The 21,839-nt window shown below is 52.1% G+C and overlaps 1 protein-coding gene across 2 annotated transcripts in view; it reads left to right on the top strand.

Moving 5' to 3' along the window:
* LINGO1 (leucine rich repeat and Ig domain containing 1) overlaps window positions 1-21,839 on the top strand; it is a 153,305-nt gene that overhangs the window by 21,678 nt on the left and 109,788 nt on the right. Inside the window, exon 1 of one of the 2 annotated variants that reach the window (XM_042021785.1) lies at window positions 5,986-6,104. The exons of the other annotated variant lie outside the window; for it this stretch is intronic. The gene's annotated coding sequence lies outside the window, so the exon portion shown is untranslated. Of the gene's footprint in view, window positions 1-5,985; window positions 6,105-21,839 lie in introns of those variants that run through there. 2 annotated transcript variants of the gene reach the window in all.

Below are 21,839 nucleotides of genomic sequence, written 5' to 3' on the forward strand. Positions count from 1 at the left end.
TACATTTGTGGCTGAGGACAGATGTTGGAGCTATCTTCATTGGAAATGCAGGGCCTTGTCTTTCTCCCTCCTGCCTTTGCAGCATCTCTGTCATCTGCGGCCTCTCAGTGCTGCCTGTTCCCAGTGGGAGGAAGGGGAAACGTAGGGAAAAGCCAAGCAGAGGTTGACAGGAAGGACTGGGGCTGACAGAGTTCTGTGAAGATTGGATGCCAATGGGCCATTGCTGCTGCGTTCCCCATCTACCTCAGCAGTAGGATTGAATTTCTATGGCAAGGTGTTTTCCTTCCTTGAACCCAGGGAATCCACCAATTCCTGCTGTGCTGGACAAGTAGCTTCAGCCCTTTTGAAAAGAAGACGATAAGGATCAGATTGTCTGTGGTTTCCAAAGGATGTATTTTGACTCCTGTTCTGAAAGGCTGCTTCATCTCCCAAAGTTTCAAAATGTCCCTCAGTAAATGCCACTAAGGAGGAAACAACTTCGGAATAGCACAGCCTGGGTGATCTGAACCATATTTTTATCTTGCTGAGAAAAGCAAAGGAGCCCATTTTCAATTCCTCAAAACTATTTGCTCTCTTTCCTTTCAAACAGCAAAACAAAGAGTGTTGCCTGATTCCTAGGGAAGAGAACAAGCACACTCGGCTCCTGCAGAGTGAGCTGGGGCTGGGCTGGGCTGGGCTGGGCTGAGGTTTTGGGAGTCATAGCTCTCCTTGGCTTGGATCTAAGCCGTGGACACCAGGATCCAGGGAGCTTTTAAAAATATGTCTGCACTCCAACTCTCTGTGAGTTTTGCTTGAGCTACCAAGCAGAGTTGTCCTTGCACCGAGATCCAAGCCTGGAAGGGGACTCTGGTCTCTTCCCTGCAGGGAGGACAATGGCACAGGGATCTGGCACGAGTCCTCTCCACACACAGAATGGTTGAAATACATGCAAGGCAAGTCAGCCCTGCTCTGTGATTTCTTCTTGCCATTTTGCTGCTTTTTTTCCTCTCCAAGCTTGGAGCAAATGCATCCAAATGTGTGAAAAGTCAGCTGCCTGGGGTCAGCTTTGCAACCATTCATTCCTTGCGATCCCTCGGAGTGTTTGTCAGGAGAGCGGGAACTTTCTGGCTCAGTTCAATCCCTTGGAGTCTGTTGGGAGAGCAGGAGCTTCCTGGCTCTGTGCAGTCCCTCAGAGTCTTTGTCAGGAGCATGGGAGCTTCCTGGCTCTGTGCAGTGAGTGCTGGGCTGGGCTGGTGCCTGTCGCCTGGGGCGAGGGGATGTGGAGGCTGCTGGGCTGGCAGTCATCCCACCAGCGCATCACCCAACGCCAGCTGTTCACAGGGCATGGGTATCCCTTTCCCAATGGGAGCGATGCGTTTCGGAGCAGGGAGTAGGATGGAGTGTTTCTGGTTGCTGCAACTTGAGGTTTGAAGCTGTTGCGTAGGCAGTGGGGGTCCCCAAAGGGGCACATGGATTTCCAGGCATGGCCCATGGGCCAGAGAATGTCACCTGCCTTCTTGGTGGCCGCTGTGCTGTTGAGTGCAAGCAGTTGAGTGGACCATGGAGTCCATGTACCTCTTATATCCAGTTTGCTCATTTAAGGAGAGATCTCTGCCATCAAGGAGCTGTGCAGGACAGCTTTGTGAAGGTGCTGGGAGAGTAGGAGGTGCCCAGCTCCATTTGCAAAGGCTTGGTGTCTCCATCTCCACAAAGCCTGGCTGCAGGAGCCACATGCCGAGGGGAGGGGTTCAGTGGCCTCATTGAGCTCGCCGATGAACGATGCTGCCCTGGCCAGTCTGCTCTTTTACAGCACTATAGTATCTATTTATTTATGATTTCCGTGGGTGGTGTTTTGGATGATCTATTGAGCCAGAGTGAGATATTTTGAGGCACAGTGAGATATTTTAAAAACATCTCATCACTCTGGAAATATCCATGGTGCGATAGCTGTGTATTAGTCATTCGGAAAGGGAGTGATTTCAATGAAAGAAAAAACATTTCATCTTGTCAGAGCATTTTCACTCACTGTCTGCCAGGCAGCTCCTGTCAGTCTTCAGCCTCTGTGGCTGGTTTTACTCTTCTTGGGCTCTGCCTTTTTATTTTCTAACAAGAAATAAAATAAACCCTCTAATGGATATTGGTAGCTATGAACTCATCAATTGTCAGTAAGAAAGAGCCTGTGAAAAGATGCAATAAACCCTCTTTGTACTGGATTATTTCCCATGAGATTATTTCTCTCAGGGACTATCTGCATTTGGAAGGAGAAACTCCTTCTCCAGGTATTGGACCTTGAAAAAAACCCCTGCCCTCCAAGGTGATTTATCCCCCTGAAAAGTGAGAGTAACTCCAAAACCCTTGAATGACAGCTGGAGATGTGGAATTAGGCTCACAGAGAGCAGAAGGAGAGATGGTTTTCTCCTAGGAGAAAAAAAAAAAAACCCCGTTAGAAAACACAAATGATGAGGCCTTGTCCTGCAAGGGAGAACAGCACAAAGCCGTTCAGCAAATGAAAAGCCAAATGAGCTGTGAAAACATACCACCATGGTAGGAGAGATTTTCTCTCGGAGGAAATCTGCCACAAATCACCTAATATTCAGCTTTGCACTGCCATTTGGGAAAATGTTCATCATATTCCACTGGTCTCTGCTCCACTTTATGTGTATCTGTAGCTGGGGTTTCTCTTGGGCAGCCTGCACGCCCTGGGGAGGAGGTGATTCAGCCGGGATGCTCCCATACTTTGATCATTCTCCATAATCAGGCAAAGAGTAGTTGCACTGTAGTGACACTGTGGGTACTGTTCACTGTTGCTTTGAGGGGCACAATTGCCATTGCCTCATGCAACCAGTAGATAGCTGCTTCGATGACTCAAAATGATCCCTTCGTGGATAAATCATGGTGTTGGTATTCCAAGTTTTCCTAGGGTACCCGATAACAGAATCATAGAATCAGTTTGGGTTGGAAGGGACCTCAAAGCTCATCTAGTCCCACCTCCTGCCATGGCAGGGACACCTTCGACTGGACCAGGTCACTCCAAGCCCTGTCCAGCCTGGCCTTGGACACTTCAGGGATGGGGCAGCCACAGCTTCTCTGGGCACCCTGTGCCAGGGCCTCACTACCCTCAAGCACATCTAAGGATACCTCCCTGGTGGGAATGGGCTTGCATCCAAATGGTTTGGGGGATGTTTCTCTGCTGCTGTGGCTGCCCCTTGGCCATCTCCTTTGACATTGGGAATCTCGGCTGGGTTTTCTTTGCACCAGTGCTGAGGTCTGGCTGCATCCCTGTGCATGCCCACCCCACTTGCAGCCACTGCAGCCAGAGAAACTCCAGCCAGGGCTTTGAAATAGAAACTCTTAACTAAAGAGCAGGAGAGGGCAGGAGAGAAGCAGCCTCAGATCCCCTTGATGCCTTGGAGCCTTTTCTCCAGCTCCCCCAGGACAAAAGGAGCATCACTCCCCATGAAAGCAGGAACTAGGGGGGATCAGGGTGCTGACTGCCCTGGAACAAGTGCCCATAAACCCCATCTTGCTAAAATCTGGGCTTGGCAGCACTGACCTGTAACCTTTACAACTGTTACAGTTTTTTTCCTGGCCAGATGAAATTGAAACAGCCAGACAGTGCTATTTCTTCCCTTTAACCTTTTCCCTTTCATGTCCACACTTGACCCAAAATAATATTCTTTTGATTTGCACTTGGTGCTCCCTTGCTGGACACTAATTCAATTAATTCAGTTAATTAATTAACACAAGCTGACCTCTTGCATTTCTTGGCCAGGGGCAGGACTTACCACCCACGCGGTGAATCCTCTGCTCGCCTGCCCTTGTGGTGTGGCATCTTCTGCATCCCTTTGCTGGTGGTGAGCATGTCCTCGTCCCGCGCCCCTGAGTCAGCACTCTGCTGCTGGCGTGCTATTTCAGCTTGGGGGAAAAAAAAAGGAGAAAGTTTTGGTATTTAAAGTATTTAAGCAGATGGAAAGCCACAAACTACAGTCGGTGGAGGGAGCGTGTTTCATGACTAACAAAATATGCCAGGTAGGCCGTTCCACTTGAGATATTTTCAGGAATATAATCACTTTCACACATCCTCATAAATTTGCCAAAGTGTTAGTTTTCCCCCATATGGATGGGGAGGATGCAGCATGTCATGACTGTTGCACGGCATCTTGAATACTGTGTCTTCATGATGCATTTTTTTTCCTTTATTCCCCCCACCCTGGCTGTAATTGTAGTTAAAGTTTGATTCACCCTTCCTTATGATTACTGTAGGCAGAAGGTCATCCTTGAGCATTTTGGTGAGACAGCTCCTTGGACAGGGCAGGGGAGAGGAAGCAGCAATTAAATCTCTAACAATACCCCCAAAAAAGGGCTGGGGTTGGACTGGAGCAGTGCCAGGGATGCTGTCCCTGCTGGGGTACCAGCAGGTGATAAACGGACGCTCTAGGGGTGCCCCAAAGGCTGCATCCTTCCCACTGAGCTCCTCTGAGTAGATGCTCCAGCGTCACACTGGGGTAAACAAATGCAAAATATTTTGAAGTCATTCAGTCTCAGCATTGGATTCTTTCTTTTCTTTCTGGTATCATGGCAAAATTAAATAAAAGGACCCGTTTTCTGCATGTTATTGATCTTTCACTCAAAATCTGGGCCCTTTTCCAGGAAAAATGAGCCCTTTTGTGAACAAAGAGGCAGGCACCTTCCCAACAAAAGTCAGCTTTCAAATCCAGTGTTCTGTGTGTTTGAAATTCCATGTTTCTGATAGGAAAATATCAATTTCACTCAAATTTGCAGAGTGGTGATGTGGTGGGGGGGAGACGACCCTGAATGGATTGATGAGCACTTGAAGGCCAGATTGCCAGAGGGATTTAACAGCAAAATAAAAAGCAACCTTGTCACTGATTTTGAGCAGCTTGTGTTTGAATCCAGAGCCAGGCTGTTGGGCTGGAGCTGGCCCTGCTGTCCTTTTCCCTTGGGGACCTAGAGCCTTCATTGTACACTGTACATGTGGCAGGAGGGCTCAGCCCATCTCCTCTGACCAAATCCCAACCTCAGTGGTTGGGAGATATATATATATATATATCCCCCTTTTTTTTTTAGCATGGTCGTGGCTGGAGCCAGGCTCTGAATTGGTGTGTGTTGGCCTTGCTCCGTTACCTTGGTTGGATGCCCCACTGAGAGCTGCCTGCTGGTGTCTCAGACAAGCTGGGCTTTGCCAGCAGTGTTTTACAGGTTAATTTGTCAAATCTCTGTAGCTCGATTATTTGTTGGTGGAGCCCTTGGGAATTGCTGGGGAGGAGATGCGTTACGCTCCCTTGGACCGTGCTACCACACGGATGCTCAGCTGTCAGGCAGGGCTGCCGAGCTGGGTGTCCTAAACATGTTCATAGTGCAGCCCATGACATTACCCCATGGTAATGGGGGTGGCCGTGTTCCCCTGCTGCTGCATCCTTCAACAGCAAGTAAATTGGGCTTTTTTCATGTGTTCTCCCTGTGACAGCAGTGGTGCTCCAGCCTCGCTGTGATGCAGAGGGGTTGGAGGTAGCACTGGCTCAAGGGCATTGTTCCCAGGGTTGTCCATCATAGAATCATGGAATGGTTTGTGTTGGAAGGGACCTTAAAGATCATCTCATTTCACCCCCCTAGCATGGGCAGGGACACCTTCCACTAGAGCTGGCACTCTGCTCCTTGTCCACTGCTACATGGAAAGTTTGCCTGGTGCCTGAGCAGAGAAGTTTCCCCCTGCCCCAACAGGATTGGTCCCAGGGCTTTGCTCCTGGGCTGCGTGTGTAAGCTTGCTTATCTTTGGAAAGGCACGGCGGCGCTGACAAGCGGTGCAGGAGATGGGGGCAGTACGTGGATCGTTTTTAGCAGCGCGCACGCACGGAGCAGACAGCTTGGGCATGTTCCAAAACACTTCCCACGCCCCCAGGCTGAATTTTAAGAAGCTGGGGCATCTGCACGTTCAAAACGCTACAGGGTGGAAGGGAAAAAAGGAAAAAAATCCCCAAGGCAGGCAGAGCAGCCAGCGCGTGGAAGGGGCAGGCAGCACCCAAAGGCTGATGTCTTGCTGCGGAAGGGAGTTTGTTGCAAAGGCTGAGCAGCTCCAAGCCGCTCTCCGGAGGGGCAGAGCACAGGTGAGCGTGGAGCAGCGGGTGCTGGCTTGCAAGCTGGTCTCGCTCTTGGTTGAGTGGGGGGAATGGGAAGAGGAGCTTGAGTTACCCAGGAACGGCGCCCGGGTGAGTGCCTGTTCCTCCTGTCCATCCGGGGTGGTGCAGCCTTTGAGGAGCTCCACACATTTGGGGGCCCCAGAGCCTTGCAGTAAGAGGGGGGGTTTAGTGGGGGGGTAATCCTGTCTTCCTTGTGATGGGAATGAGTCCTGTGCTCATCCTTGCCTTTGGTGTTTCCAGGGGCTGCCTGGGATCCTGCCCATTAATAGCAGGAGATACCCCACTGCTTTCTTTCTGTGGGGCAGCCTTGGTATGCAGGACCAGCCTCATCCCTTTCTGCATCTCCTGGGGAAGCTGAAACGAGCAGGCAGGGGGCAGGGATTGACGTTGGGAACATGCAAGCTCTGAGCTTGCACTGGCTGGCTGAGGGCTATTTCACCCCTACCTGGGGCAGGGTGGGATATCCAGCCTGAGCAGGGAACCTCTGGGGGATGGCGGACAACCTGTGTATATGGTCCAGCAGAGTCTTGGATCCCCTGAAGTGATGATCTGTGGTTCCTTTCTGAGTCCTGGTGTAGCTTTTGATATGTAGCTTCAGGCTGTGGAGGTTGGGAGGTTTCGGTGCTGGGTGACCAGCTTACGTGCTGAGAACAGCCCCAGTTCTTGCTGTTGCTGCTCCCTTAAGATCCAAGGTCCCTGCTCCTGGTGGCGTGGGGCCTCGGACGTCTTGCACTGAAGCATCAGGAAGGGATGGGTGTAAATCTGGAGAGCCCAAGCTGCCGTCCACATTGCTCAGATCACCGATCTGGTGTGCGCTCTGTGATCCAAGGGTGGGGAGCGCACCCATCCGCGTGTTCCATTGACATCCCATTGGCGCTGCTGATGAGGAGGATGATGGCGAGGCATCCTGGCAGCCTGAAGCCATCCTGGTAGGGTGGCTGGGCTCTGACGGCTCCCTCCCATCTCGCTGGGCCAGGCACTGGGGGATGCTCCTCCCGACGCATCACGTGCACGAGGGGCATCTTGCCAGCACTCCCCTTGGGTGCCTCCTGTGCTGCTCCTGCCTCCCGTGTGCCTCCTGTGCCGCTCCTGCCTCCCGTGCCGCTCGGCAGACACTCACTCTGGCAACTGGCAGCTCATGCTCTGCCCTTCTCCTGGCAAAGCTTCTGGCTTATTTGAATGTGCCTTTTGCCTGGTGAGGAGACGGGGAAACTTGTGAGGAGCGAGAGCTAGAAAAGTCCACGGGGGGAGATTTAAATGCCTCCTCCAAGATCAGAGTATTTTTCCTTTCATTTTGGGAAGAGAAGACTTCTTGGGAAGCCTCCACTTCCTAAGTATCCCTCCAGAAGAGGCTGAAACAGACCCTAAGTTACGCACTCTGTAAGTCTCTTGGTACCAGCAGAAGTAGTGCTCTCCATGGTGTCCTCATCCGCCTGGTTGCCTCATGGCAAGGAGCATCCTCTTGGCAGTGGATAAGTTCCTGGGGTCCTTCTGTCCCTTGTCCATTGGGTGGGCAGGAGTACCTTTGCACCTCTGGCATCCAGGGGAGGAGTACAAGGCCCTCCCGGTGTTAAACACAAGATGCTGTGCTGTGCCTCCCAGGGCGAGGAGGAGGAAGGCAGAGTGGGATAGGGATGGACCTGGGGTGCCCCGGGGGACTGGCTTGTTTCTGCTAATTAGCAGTATAACCAGCCGTGGCACAGCCCGGGGCTCCTGGCAGATAATTACCTTGCTAGGTGCTGGGAAGGGAGCAGAAAGACTTCCTGTCCACGGGGACTTGAAAACTTCCCCATTTTTGAACAGATTTGGGAAAGGCAACTCAAAAAGAATAATATGGATATATATTTTAACAGAGCAATTTCTGCCAGGCAGGCAGGCCAATTCGTTACTGAGATGACACATTTGATTTTAGCTATAAGAATCAAGATTTTTTGGCTTTTCTCCTTTTTTAGTCCCTAGGGCAGGGGGTGGCTAAGTCGTAGGGAAGCTGGGGGTCTGCATGGGAACAGGCTTGGGGCTCTGGCTTCCTCCCAACTGAGTATTTATAAGCTCAAGGGTGTTTCATAGAGCAGGGGGAGAAAAATAAATCTGGGAGTGCCCCCAGTCTGCTCATTGCAGCTCGGTGAGGTTTCCATTGGGCCAGGGTATCCTACCATCCCTGTGCTGTGTGGCTGTGCAGACACTGCCTGGGGGCTGCCGGGGGTCCTGGCCCCAAGGCCGGCTGCTCCACTGCCCTGGAGACGGGTCCCTGGAGCTGCCCGCAGGTCCCCGCCAGTGGTGCCAGGGCTGTGCTGGGAACTGCTGTCCCTTGTGTGCTCCTTGTGCCCGACGGGTGGGATCGCTGCCGGCCAAGGAGCATCTGTGCTCTCCTCGCACCTCTCATCGGGGCCAGGGACCTCATTAGCTGCCTCCATCTCGTCTCTCCTCTGTTTATCTCCAGTTTTTCAAACGTTTGCCTGATTTTTTTATTATGTCTTTTTTTCCTGGCTCAAAGGGAGAAATGACGATGTGAGTCATTATAGGGCCTGACAGCTCCCTGCGTGGCCTGCCAGGCTCTGCCGAAATGGGGGCTGGGGGGCAGGGCTGCAGTGACTGCTGCCCATACAGGTCCTATTGCAGGGGGACACGGGGTGGGGAGCGGGGAACAGCCATTGCAGCCTTTCCCCCTTATCACCCATTAACCCTTTGGTCTGTGGTGCTTGGCGGAGCGTTTAGCAAAGCTCAGGCCTCCAAGGAGGGATTGCAGGCAGATTTGTGATTCTCCTTGGGAGAGAAGAGGGGACGTCATGACACTGGGTGGCAGGAGAGAAGCAGGGTGGGAACAGCTTGAGATGAAAGCCCAGTGTAGCCAGCCCTGCCTCTGTGCACTGTCTATAGGGGATTTGGGGCCGTGCTGAGCTAGGGGAAAGCTTTTGGCCACATGCATGTGCTGTGTCCAGGAATAGGCTGAGATGACAGGCTTGTCTGGTCAGTGGATTTGTCCCCATTCCAGTGCACCTAGGATGTCTGCTTCCATGCAGAGTGGGGTCCCAGGCTGGTGCTTCCTTGTAGAGTGGGGTCCCAGGCTGGTGCTCCCCATGGCATCTCCCTGCTAAGGAGCACAACCACTTGGTACCAAGCACAGCAGGATGCAGGGGATGGCAATTCCTCCTCCGCCTCCTCAGTCAGGGCTGGAGGTGCCAAACCGCGTCTCTCCATCTGCCAGCCGTGCCTTATTGGCAGCCTCAGTCCCCCTTCCTCCACACCCCATCTCCCTCTGGAAAACCAGCAGTAACTCCTAGTGCTGTCTCACGGATCATTACTTCGGAAATCTCAGGGCGAAGGGTGCTTGCCCATGGTCCTGTGTGGCTGGTGCCATCCTCTGCAGCCCATCACCACCCTGGCACTGCTCACTTAGAGGGCAGGGCCATCCTCACCTCTTCCTTGCTGCTCAGGGATGATCCCAGCATCTCACCCGTGCTTTTTATAGCCCGCGCTTCCCAGCAGGCTCACCAGCTGACCTGGTTACGGCCACGCCGCATTTGGGCTGAGCTCCCCTGCTCCCTCCTTGTGCTGGGGTGGGCTGCTTTGTCAGTGCTTGTCGGCACCCCAGGTTGCTCTCACAAAGACAGAAGCATCCGTCATCCTGCTCTTGCGTCAAGCATTTCCAGTCCAGGCTGGGTAATAGGGAGCTGCGAGCATGCACCTCCGGATCTCTGCTCCACGGGGATCCGTTCTCTTTAGCAGGTGCTTTTTCTCCCAGATGCTGTTCTGCAGAGAGGAAACGGGGACAAATTAGCATCCTTGGCATTTCTGGCTTTCCCCACTCCTGGCCTGCCTGCCTCCTCTCCCTTCTCTTTTTAAAGAGATTCAGGTCATGCCTGGAATTAGGGCTCCCTGAACTGCAGTGAAAGAGCATTTAAACTGCTTACCATCGATTAGATGGAGTAGTTGGGGTTTGGTTTGTGCCCCATCCCTCTCCTCAGCTTTGGATGGGTGTTCATAGCACATTTGCCGTCATGGGCTGCTCTTCCCTGTACAGGTGGGTCTGGGGACCCTGGGAGCTGCTCCCCACTTTGCACCCTGCTAGCAGCAAGCTGCTCTCGACAGAGAGACCTTGCAGGAAGGCATTTTATTTAGCCAGCTTCGTTTATCGTGGCACTCTGGCTGGGATTAGACACAGATAAGACGATCAATAAATCCTCCTCTTGGCTGAGATGTGCCGTGAATTTTTTGGGAAAGGGTAGGGAAAGGAGGGCACCCATTCAAAGGCAGCAAGACTGGCTGGAGGTGAGGGAGGGGACAGTCAGTGCTTCGAGGTGGTGGCACAGAGGGGACCCCGCTGTGATCCCACTGCCAGTTTGTAAGAAGACAACTGTATGTGGTAGAGGAGAAAAGAAACCCCGCGCTGCTGCTGCGGCTGGTGTGACTGTACCGCCTGAGAAAGTAGGTCAGGCTATGCTGCAGAGCCCGGCACAAGCCCCCAGCACAGCGGGACACCCAGGTCTCCCCAGGTCCCCCCTCAGCTCTCTGCTCACAGCCGGGCACAGCCAGCCCTGCACTGAAGGCAGCCGCTGTGGGGCTGCGTTGGCATCAGCCCCTCACCCCGATGTTTGGGCGGCTCTTTGGTGCTGCTGTGGTGGCTCTGGGTGAGGGTGGCAGTGTGGGATCTGTGCAAGAGGAGAGGCAGAGCTGGAGGGAGGACAGAGCGGGAGGGAGGGGATGCCGTGCTGCATTTCTCCTGCCTGCATCCCTCAGCTGCTCTCCTGTCTCCAGTGAGGATTTGGCTGCAGGAGGGATGTAGGATGCAACCCCAGCATCAGAGAGGAGCAGCCGTTTCTCTATCTTCCCAGAATTTTGGGGTCTCCCACTAGCTGGGGGTGGGCAAAGGTCAGGGACACACCTCCCCCCACTCCCCCCCTCCATCCTTTCTGGGACTGTTTTCTGCATTGTCAGGGAGATTTGGGGAGGAAGAAAAAATGGTTAAAGGCAGAGGCTAATGCCTAAATCTGCAGGGATGTTGGGTGTCTCACAGGGCTTTCAAAGCCACCCTCAGAGGGAAAGGGGGAACAGGACAGGACGAATGATGGGGTTCCTATGGATAGGGCTCAGGCAGGACTGGAGGATGTCCTAGATTTGGCTCAGGAGGATGGCTCGTTCCATCATTACTTCCAGGAAGGTTTCTTGGCTGCTGGGGACAGGGAAAAATTAAGATGTGTTTTCAAGACTGAGGTGTTCCAAGTGCAAATCCAGAGTGTCTCCCTGGCACAGCACTTTGCTGTAGCTCTAGGAACCCGTTGGGAGATGGAAGGAAACTTTGGAATTGCCTTTGCCACTGGACACATCTGGGCTGTCTCTCCCAGACACTTTGTGGGGAGGGATGCTGTGGGGCTGGATCACAGCCACAGAAGGATGGCTTCTGCAGCTGGGGGTGTGGGACTGCCAGGCTCAGGGAGGTGACAACCCCACACTAACGTGGCTCTGGTGACACCAGTGCCATGACCTGGGCAGGGACACTGTGTCCTCCGGCAAGGACCTGACAGATCTGAGAGGGCTGGTGGTGAAGACGCAGTGAGCTGAGTGAGGAATAAATTGAGTGTGTACATCACAGGCAGGTCTGGGCTTTATTGATTTTCAATGAAAGGCTGTGTCATGAATTTTTCTTTCCCACTGTATTTGCTGCAAAGCTGCATCTCGTCTCCAAGCATTAACCACTAACTAGGGAGCTCATTTTTCGCCCCCCAGGAGATGCCCCGGGGGGAGGCAGGTTTGCACATGGTCTTTTTAAGTGTGTGATGGATGCAGCAGCTTTACTAATCCAACACCAGAAGAGAAAGCCAGCATTAGCAGCGGAAAATGTTATGTCCAGCAGTTCAAGTGACTTATTGCTAAGGGGATGCGTGTGTGATGCATCTTATTTGATGGGCTGCTCCAGGATCCATCTGGGAATGGTGTCCTGCTGTCCCCAAGAGGGACAGGGCATCATATGGGTGTTGTCACTGCTTTTGCTGGTTTGCCTTTCCTCTCAATGACAGGTGGACTCTCAAAGAGAGGGAGCATATTCCCTATGGGAAAACCCTTTTGGAAGCTCCTGTTGCATCCTGCTTTTAAACTGGTGTTCAGAATTTGGAGCATCTCTTTAATCTTGAAGTCATAGTTTTTAAACATTAAAGAACATTTGGGAATGAGTATAGCATGAAATGTTCTAGGAGACATTTCTCCCCAGCTTCAAAAACTCTTTACAGCTCTTCTTTGCTTCCTGATGAGTGTGTTGAGGATGTGGGGGAAAGCATTGAAACCAGTTGAGGGATTTAAAAACAGCTAACCAATGCAGAAAGTTGGAGAGGCTTAGGATGGGTTTGTCTGGAAAAGAGGTAATAGAGCGGAGGTATTTGCCTAGAAAAGAGGTGATGGAGAGATGTTCTACCAGGTTTTGGGTAGCACTGTGCAGTGAGGTGTGCAGTGACAGCAGCTTGTGTCCTCACAGGGAGAGGCTGGGAAGCCTTGCAGGGTTGGGAATTTGGTTGGAAGCGCCCTGGAAGGGTTAACTCTGGTGCCTGGATGTAACTGGATGCACTGAAGCTGAAGTGGAGCAGTATGCAAATCTATCCCCTTTCATAAACTGCTTAATTAGGCGAATGTTAATGAGACGTTAATTACTGTTGTGCCGGCGAATCCCACGGAACGGAGATTATGTTTCTCTTCAAACATCCAGTCTTAATTATAACTTGCGCTTAATTCCACTGTCTTGCTTGGGACGGAGCTGGGTAGGGAGGATGAGCGCCAGCTCCCATGGCTGCCCGCCCGCAGAGCATCTCCCATGCTTGCCCATGCCGTGGTGGTGGCTCTGGGAGGGTGGGGATGGAGCCGTGGGGGCAGCAAGGGTGGCTTTGGGGATGGTGGCTGCGAATCCTTCTCTTGCAGCCATCTCCTTGTGCTTGGGTCCAGCCTCGCAGCAAACCCTCCAGCTGCCTGCTGTGAGCAGGCCAGGGTGGAAGGTCTCATGTCACATGTGAAAGCTCCCATGCTTTTCCTTGTGGGCTTGAGAAGCCTTCGTGAAGTCCCTGTTGGTGCCCCGTGTGCTCTGCTCTGGAGGTGCCTGCCCCAGACTGGTCAGACTGGGGTAGGGAACGTGAGCATCCAGCATGTGCCCTGTCCCCTCCTTCCTCGCTTCCTGTTTCTACCTGCCTTGGCCTTCCCAGTAGGACTGCAAACACACTCTGTTGCCTGTGATTTCCAGTTCCTGTATGGGTTTTTGTGGCAAATTGCCAGAGGTCTTGCTTCCACAGTGCCTGGCACACATGAATATTTTTAAAGTATGGCTTCCACTTGGAGATCACCAAGAGATCACAGCAGCAATGAGCAGAGAAATGGCATCCCATTTTCAGTTTGAACACCTATTATTATTATTATTATTATTATTATTATTATTATCTTACATGGCTTTCATTAAAGGTCGGGATAATATAACTCCTTCAAATGAGGTATTAGTGAGCCATGGAATCTGCATCCTCAGGGGTTTTTGGCCAGTTTTCCTCTGTACTTTGCTGGTTTGCTGGAACCTCTGGGCTAACAGCAAGGTTCCCTGGCTCGTTGCTCATTGCTGCCAGCTGGGTGGCAGAGAGGACAGCATCTTAAAGCTTAGAGCTTTTTTGGTATCCCTGTGGAAGATTTCTTCCAGTGGCCTGGCTCTTTATCCCCAGGGAGGTGTTTGCCTACCACTGCTGGTGGTGGGAGAGCCCATGGGCTGACTGCTCTGTTCCTCCTGGCACGAGCTTCTCGTCCCCAGCAAACAGGATTTTAATCTCACACACAGTGGCATCTGCCTGCTTAGAGCTTATCGCCAGAAACCTGCAGCTGAGAGCAGCGACTGCTCATCCCAGGCCCTCTCTGATGGCCAGCGGTGTCTGGGGAAGCTGCTCTGGGGTCGGAGTCACTTTGGATTTCCTCTGCAGAAAGTGTATTGTCCCTCGAGCGATGATTCTCCGCATTGAGTGTTTTCAATTACAAAGGGTGTCAGTTTAGGTTTCGTTTCCTGTGTTTTTTTCTTTTCTTCCCTCTGTTCTGACTCTGCTGTTTGATTTCCAGACAGATTTGATATTTCCTCTCCCAGCAAGCCGGCAAGCCCTGGGGACTCTTGTGGGCGGCTCCTTTGATCGAAGGCAATGTCCCTGTGAGAGGGATGGGCTGGGCTGGAGGACCAGGACCAGGACCAGGGGCTGCACCCATGGCAGCACCCATGGGGATGGCGCCACCAGGGCTCCGGCCAGCTCTGTATGCCTCTTCCAAACTCATCTGAACGTGAATTTTTTAATCTCCTAGAAAGCTTTATTACCAGAAGAAATGTGTCCAGCAGCCAGGGAGTTTTGCTTTTTTTCTTCTCCTCTGCATTCTGCATCTCACAGTGTTGAAGCCTCTGTTAATTAATTAAGAATTAATTGATGGCAATTTCTTTAATTTTTAAAAATGGCAGGATCTAGCCATGTACCCCCTCGCAGAGCTGCCTGCTGCTCCCTCCTCCCCTCTTGCAAATCTTGAACAAACAGAGCCCTGCTAAGATGCCCCCATGTGTTGGTGGTTCCTGTGCTGCTTTTCAGAGCCCAAAAAATACCACAAGCAGGACCAGGTGCTCCAGTGCAGCCCCCTGGGATGCCAGCACCCAGGGTGGGTACCCAAGGGGAGAGTCACAGGCACAGAAGCAGGCAGGAGAGGAGAAGCTTTCACTCAGTGTTCTGCCTGCAGCTGCTTGTTGCTTCCAAATGCTGAGCCCAGCACCTGCTGGCTTTAAAATAAATAGAATGAGGACAAAAGAGAAAAGGTTTGGTTAAACATCTAAATTAGCCTTCTTGGGCTGGGAGCTGAACTGGGCATGGGGTAAATCCATTCCCACAGCACAGTGTGTCTGTACTGAGTGAGATGTTGAGGGATAAATGACTGTTTTTCATACATTATCATGGCCTGACAGCCATGAGGCAGACAGAGGCAGTGCAAAGGTGATAAATGAGAAAGTTTGAGTTAACAAAGTGTAGTTTTCTCTCATTAGGGGGAAAGGAGTTCCCTTTACCACCAGTCCTTGGGCTTGTGCAGTTGGGATTGCTCTTGCCCTTCATTTCTCTTTTTTAAAAATGCCTGATAATTTGTTTCTTACTTACCTTTGCTTGCCAGGTTGATGGTATGATCCATGGGGTATGTCCTGGATGTGGGGCTCTTTGCTAGTGCTGGGTGTGTGCATGGGGATGCTGATGGGGGACAGAGATGCTCCTGGGGATGTCAAGGCAGGGAGATGTGCAGAAGGGGCTGCTTGGGGCTGTGGGAGCGAATCCCTGCTCCTCCAGGCAAGGGAGGGGGATGAAGTGTCTCCCCGGCAATCAGCCAGAGCCAAGAAAGCAGGTCTTCAGCAGGAACCTGCAATATTAAATAGTCTTTTAATGAAAAATACATCTGCTGTTGAGCTGCCTCGCGGCCTGAGATGCAGGCATGCTTTTTGGTTCTGCAATAGTTGCTGCAGGACCTTTTATTTTACAATATTTGAAACAAAACTGGAATCTATTTTTAATCCTTTCCCCCTTTCAGTCTTCTCTTGTCACTCAACCATCATGCTAACCCTGCAAAAGCTCAGTCAGGGTTTGAGAGAGACCAAGGGCCAGGCTACGTGCCCAGCTTAGAGCAGGAGGACAACCCATCCCTGCATGGTCCCTCTGCCCAGTGACCCTGGCTGAGGCTGTCCTGCTCAGAGCTGCTTTGCAAAGATGGAGCTGTGCCTGGCTGCCATTTAGTAGCTCTAGCTTTTCAAGGAGGGGGAATTTTGTGTTTACTGCCAGATTTGGGGCAGACTAGGCAGGATCTCCTTAGCCTGGATTTCAGATTGTCTTATGGCAATCCTGCCCGGAGGCAGAGGTAAAGGCTGGGTCACAACAGTTTGCTCTTTGCTAATGCTTTTCACACTGGGATTTCTTGGCAATTCCCAGAGAAACCAGCCATTGCAAAGCCCATCCTGCTGGTGAGGAGCAGAAGAGGCTGGGGAGGTGGGCTGGAGTCCTGTGCAGGGTATTTGCTGCCAAATACCTGCTGATGGTACATTTTGGCATCCCTAGGTGGAGTTTGTGTGTTTGGGCAGTGTCTGGCCCTGCCAGTGCCATGGGCAGCCCCCTAGAGCTGCCTTGCCTTTCCTGCTGCCCACTGCCTTGCAGCCACAGGGGCCCCATTTATCTAGAGCAATGAGCAACTTTAGAAAAATAACAATAAAGAAAAGGTATGTGAGAAATATCTGTGAAATAATAACAGGATCCTGGGGATGGAGCTGCTTTCATCTGGGAGCTCTTTGCAAACTGCGGGTTGTTCCTGTCCCTTGTTAGTGAGGGAGCCGGGCAGCGATGCCTGCTCAGATCTTTCTTTCCTTTCAAGATCTCCCATGGCATCTCACAGGCTGGCAAGCCTGGGCCTTGCCAGCACATCCCTCCTGCTGCCTGCTGCTGAACTGGTTTTTAATCCCTCTAATCAGCACCACATCCAAGCCCAGTGGTGGTGGGAGAGCTGGGTTCATCTGGGGCTGTCGTGCCTTCCTGCCATCTTACATCCCGAGTGAGCAATGTGGCAGGGCTGGGAGCTATGGAGCATGGAAACCCCATGTCTGGCCTAGCTTTGTAAGGCTGAGCTGCCAGGTTTGCAGCCAGTCTCCTGCCAGCCAGGGTAGATGCTGCTTTACACTTGTGCCAGGCCTGGTCCAGACCCTTGGGGAACACCCAAGCAGTGCAAGTGCTGGCAGGCACTGTATGCCTTTCTAGCCGGCTGGAAAATGTCCATCAAAACTTCATTTCCTGGGAAAAATCTGGTTTGGCCAAGCTAAAACACTTGTGGGTCTCTTATGTTGAAACCTGTGGAAGCTTTTGATGCTCCCACATTGGTGCAGAGGAGTGTGGACTCTCAGGGCTGGATTAGAGAGAGCTGCCCCCATGAACAGCCCTGTGAGCAGCCCCAGAGCAAAGTAAAATATAAAGGGACCCCACTGGCAGGTGCTGGGTAGCAGGAAGGAGAATGGGGGGCTCAGGATTACCCATGGAAAGCCCAGTGCTGGCCACGCCTTGGGCAGAGCTGGTGTTTCCACATGAAGCCCGCATTGCTCTGCCCTGCTCTGCTGCCTGCCTGGCTGTTAATGTGTGGTTATTTGCACATGGCTTGCAAGGGCTTTCAGTGTGATCCCTGGTTGGACTTTTCCTATAATAAAATAATTTGCTGCTCTGGAAAGAGGCGCTTCTGCAAGCAAGGATTAAGGTGTATTTCAGTGTTTGCCTCTTGGTCTGTGGCACGCAGGGATGTGTAGGTAAAAGGTGCTGCATCTGATTTTGAGGCTCAGTAGTTGAAATGCCTCATGTTGAGCTCAGGAGAGGAGGGATTTCTGCAGATTGCTGGAGCTAAAAAGTGGAGTTGGAGAAGGAACTGTGTCAGGCCCAGGTTACATCCATAAGGTGGGCTGGGGGTCTTGCAGGCTTGTTGTCACCTTGGAAATGAAAGGAGTGGTGCTCTTCTGAGCCTCTAAGAGCATGTTTGGACACCAGTGAAACATCCATAATGTGATTTCAGGTGTGGATACACACATTTATACTGCGGTACACGAGAGCAGGATGTGGCCCAGGGCCTCCGATGGGGATGCAGGAGGCCAGAAGCAGAGTGCTTTAAGACTAATGAAGGCACCTCAGAAGATTATTAGCTTTGCAAGCAGCATTCCTGTGTGCTGGAAACAGGGGCCTTATGAAGTTCACACTAAGCCCTTGGAGACCTCTGGAGCAGGAATGGATCCGCGTGTCACGGTGCTGTTATTGGAAAGGGTGGCTTCACTGCCTATCATCTGGCTTTGCTGACTTAGCTCCGTGGACCATCGCCAAACACAAAGCATCTTCTCCTTGGCCGTTGCCAGCCCACCTACTTGGAGTGGGTGATGATTTGTTTGTTCCTCAGCTCAGCTGGAAAAGATGAGTGTCCTTGTGGGAGGGTGGGAAAAGAGAGTGTTGCAGGGTGGCACCTCCTCAGGAAAGAAGTGGATTGCTGGGCTTGAGTGTTCAGCTGGAGCAATGTTCAGTGTCCCACTGCCATCTCAGGAGGGTCCTATTGGGCTCCTGCAGACTGGGTTGCGCTGCGCTGGGGCAGCACTGTCAGGTTTGGTCAACTCATCCCCTCCAAGGTTCCGAGGGAGCTGCACACAGTGGCAGAGCCCCCCATCTTCACTCTTGGGGGGTCTGGGGGTGCTCTTGCTTGGCCTGAACCTGCCCAGAGCAGCCAGGCTCTCCTCAGTGTGCTGCCACTTCCCCCAGGCTCAGCCCAACTCGGCTTTCCTGGTGCTGGTGTGGTACAGGATGAGGCGTAGTTCCCTTCTTGGCTTCTGACACTCTCAAGGCAAGGAGTGCTCGTCATGCTCCTGACTGGGATGGGAAGCATCCTTTGGACTTGGCACTGTATCTGTGCATCCCTGCAGAGCTGTGCTCCTCAGGGGGTGGCTCCCCAGGGCTACAACAGCAGCCGTGCTGGCAATTCCTGTGGCTGCCAGCCTTCCTGCTGCTGCTGATCCAGCCGCGGATTCCCCTTGGTGCCGCCACTAACATAAATCCCCAAGTCCCTTTTGTGTCAGACACAGACATGCAGTGGTTGCTTTGCAATGAATTAGGTTTTAGGGGCTTTTTAAGAAAAAAGCTGGAAAGCATGCCTTTGGCCCCAGAACCTGCCCAAAGAACAGGGGCAGGAAGGAGGTAGAAGGTGCTGTGCAGAGAGAGAGGAGATATTAAATGGAGACAAGGGGTGTGGGAGGGAAAGACTGCCCTGGCTGCCTCCCCTAGCAGTGAGCATCCCTCCCCCTGTGCCGGTAGCCCCACCACTGCCAAGGCTGAGAGGAGATTTGCGTTAGGGGTGCGAGGCTGCTGTGGCTGCCAGCTGCCCCACTGCCTCTCCCTGGCTGGAAAGCTGTGGAGCAAGTGGAATTCTGATTCCCTGGGAACCTGTGAGAGCAGCATCACTCCAGGTCAAGGATTAAATCCATTACAGAGAAGCACTTGGGGGAAAGCCCTGGACATGATGCACATGGCCGCTGATGCATTAAAACCATTTCCTGTGGAGATCTTCCACAAGGCAAGCAGGGAGAAGGGCCGGGCACAGACCCGTCCCCGGAATTGCTCCGGCACTAATGGTTTGCCCAGCAATCTGGGGATATCCTGGTCACCAGCCTGGTGCTGGCTGGGAAAAAAAAAGCCTCCAGCCCTCAGCCTGCAGCCCCTTTGAGGCCAGAGGTTGCTGAGACCCTTCCCCTCGCTGTGCCCCTGGGTCCTGTGGAGCCAAGCTGCTGCTCTGCCAGCAGGTTATCAATCCTGAGGTGGTTTTTCCAGCCGTTTCAGTTCAACATGAGTGTTGCACAAGTCAAAAAAATCCATGTAGAGTGTTCCCAGTCGGCTCTGACCACAAATGGTATCTGGGTCCCTGGAAGGTTGCGTTTTCTTGCTGCACTCCGATGCCCAGCTGGGACGGCTGCCTGCACACGAGGTACAGGCAGGTGCAGGCAGGCGTGCTGTGCCACTTTCTTCCTGGGTGTTGCCTAAGAACTCAGAGGATGCAGAGAGCCTTAGAAAACTTCCTAGATTAGTAGCCCTTTCCCAGAATGGGTTCTGGAGTTGAAGCAATCAGCCATTCTGGTTTGCTTTGAAAAACATGTATTTTCGGTCTTCATGTATTTTTCCCTTCTCTTCCCTTCCATCTTGCATCCCCACACACTTCCTTTCATTCCCCTCCTTCCTCCTCCTTTTCATGAGCTATTTTCAAATGCCAGGAAGGGCGAGATCTGAGGGGAGGAGGAGTAACTGAAAGGAAAAAAAAGGGTGGTAAAATTATTTCACACATTTATGAGGGGGAAAAAAAAAAAAGAGAAGGTGTGGGTGTGGGGAAAGAGAACAGCTCCAGTTCCCAGAAGACAAAAAGCAACTTCATTCATTTCCTGGTGTAATTTTATCAGGTAGGAAGGCTTGGTTACATTCTGCAGCCCTACAGTTCCCAGAAATGGTCCAAGTTGTCCCTCCTGCTGTGTTGCCCTGACCTGGCACAGGTTTGGTACTGGGGCTTTGGTACTGGGAAACTGGGGTAGGAGGATGCCAAGTGGAGGGGTAAAAGGGAGGATGAGCTTCTGGAAAGCATGGCTTTGATTAAGCCAAATTTGGCCCTGGGAAGGGTAAGGGAGATGTTGCAAATATCACCAGCTTCACAGGAAGCATTTTTTCACACAAGGACAGTATGTTGGATGATTTCCCATGTTTAATAAATAGGATTAAACCCAGCAACAACAGCTTTTGCTGGGAACTAGGAGTTCGGGCTGTGATAAACTTTTTAGATGGCAAAATCTCCTTATGCTCAATTGTTTTTTCATCTCACTGGTAAAACTGGAAATAACTGTTTTGGGTTGTCCAACCATTCTTGAAACGTGATTTATTTGTCTTACTGGCCCTCTGACTCACAGCCTCTGGAAAAGGGAAGTAACCCAAATCCTCAAGGAAGCTTTTCTGAGTAGCTCACTGCTGAGATGCTGAAGGTAATGCTGGAGGACTGATGCTCTGGCTGTCCCACATTGAAGTTCTGTCCCCTTCATGCCATGGAGCTTTGAGGAAGGCCCTGGACAGGAGGAATTTGGAGATCCATCAGCAGGCATTAGCCTGCCCATCTCCCCATGGGTGAGCCCAGGATCTTGGAGCAGGCTGGCATTTCACACCTTGGCGAGGGTGACATTTTCTTTGCAGCTTTTCCATGTTCGGAAGATGGCATTTCACCCCTAGAGGAAGCTGGTATTTATAAGGCAGGGCACTGGCATTTCATTCATTGTTACCATCCAGTGATTCAGACAAGGTCTCTTAGCCAGAAAGGTCAGCTGGGTCTCTGCTGTTCTTTGCTGCTTTTCTTTCTTTTTCCTTTTTTTTTTTTTTCCCCTAAGGGGAAGAGGGAAAAACAAAGCCCAGTCACATGCCAAAACTGCTGATTGCCATTTTTCTTGCCTTGAAAATTAAGGTTTGCTAAGCTACATAAAAGCTAGGACTTTCCAAAGTCCATCTTGGAAGAGTGTCTTTGGAAAGGTCCTTATTTTGCTTTGAGTTCCAAAGGTGCAACCCAGAGCCTGGTGCTGGGGCGATGTGGATGGGTGGCAGCAGCGTCTGCCCCAGTGCTGTGCCAGTGCTCACCATCACCCCAGTTATCCTGCATCATCCCGTTTCTTGGAGCTGAAGCCCCTGTGAGCCTAAAACTGCATCTTTTCTGGCCAAACACCAGGTTTTGTCCCCAGGGTTGTGGAGCAGGATGAGAAAATCAGGTGCAGGTCCCCTCTGTGACTATGGGGCTCTTGTTGGACTGGGGCAATCTAGACACTGCCAGGGCCTTGGAAACATAAATAAAATCAATAAGAAGCTGTTAAATTGTGCCTGAGCCTCGCAAGGAACGGCGTGGGGAGTGCTGGCTGCAGAGATGTATCTGCTGCCACTCCACGGGCTGTGGCACATTCATTAAGCATCTTTAAGATGGATACACCCCCCAGTTCACCTCCTGCGAAAGCCTGGGAATTTATTTCCTCCTGAACCGTGCCATCAATCACTGGTGACAGCACCGCCTCGGCACCGCGTGGCTCAGCCGCGGAACAGCCGGAGAGGCATCGGGCTGGCTGCCCTGCCACACTGGGAGGGGGCTGCCTCGGGCCCTCACGCCCTGGCT

The sequence above is a fragment of the Corvus kubaryi genome, unplaced genomic scaffold (assembly GCF_017639235.1).
Source record: "Corvus kubaryi isolate FWS band 111438036 unplaced genomic scaffold, C.kubaryi_AGA036_p1.0 37172, whole genome shotgun sequence".
Lineage (NCBI taxonomy): Eukaryota > Metazoa > Chordata > Aves > Passeriformes > Corvidae > Corvus > Corvus kubaryi.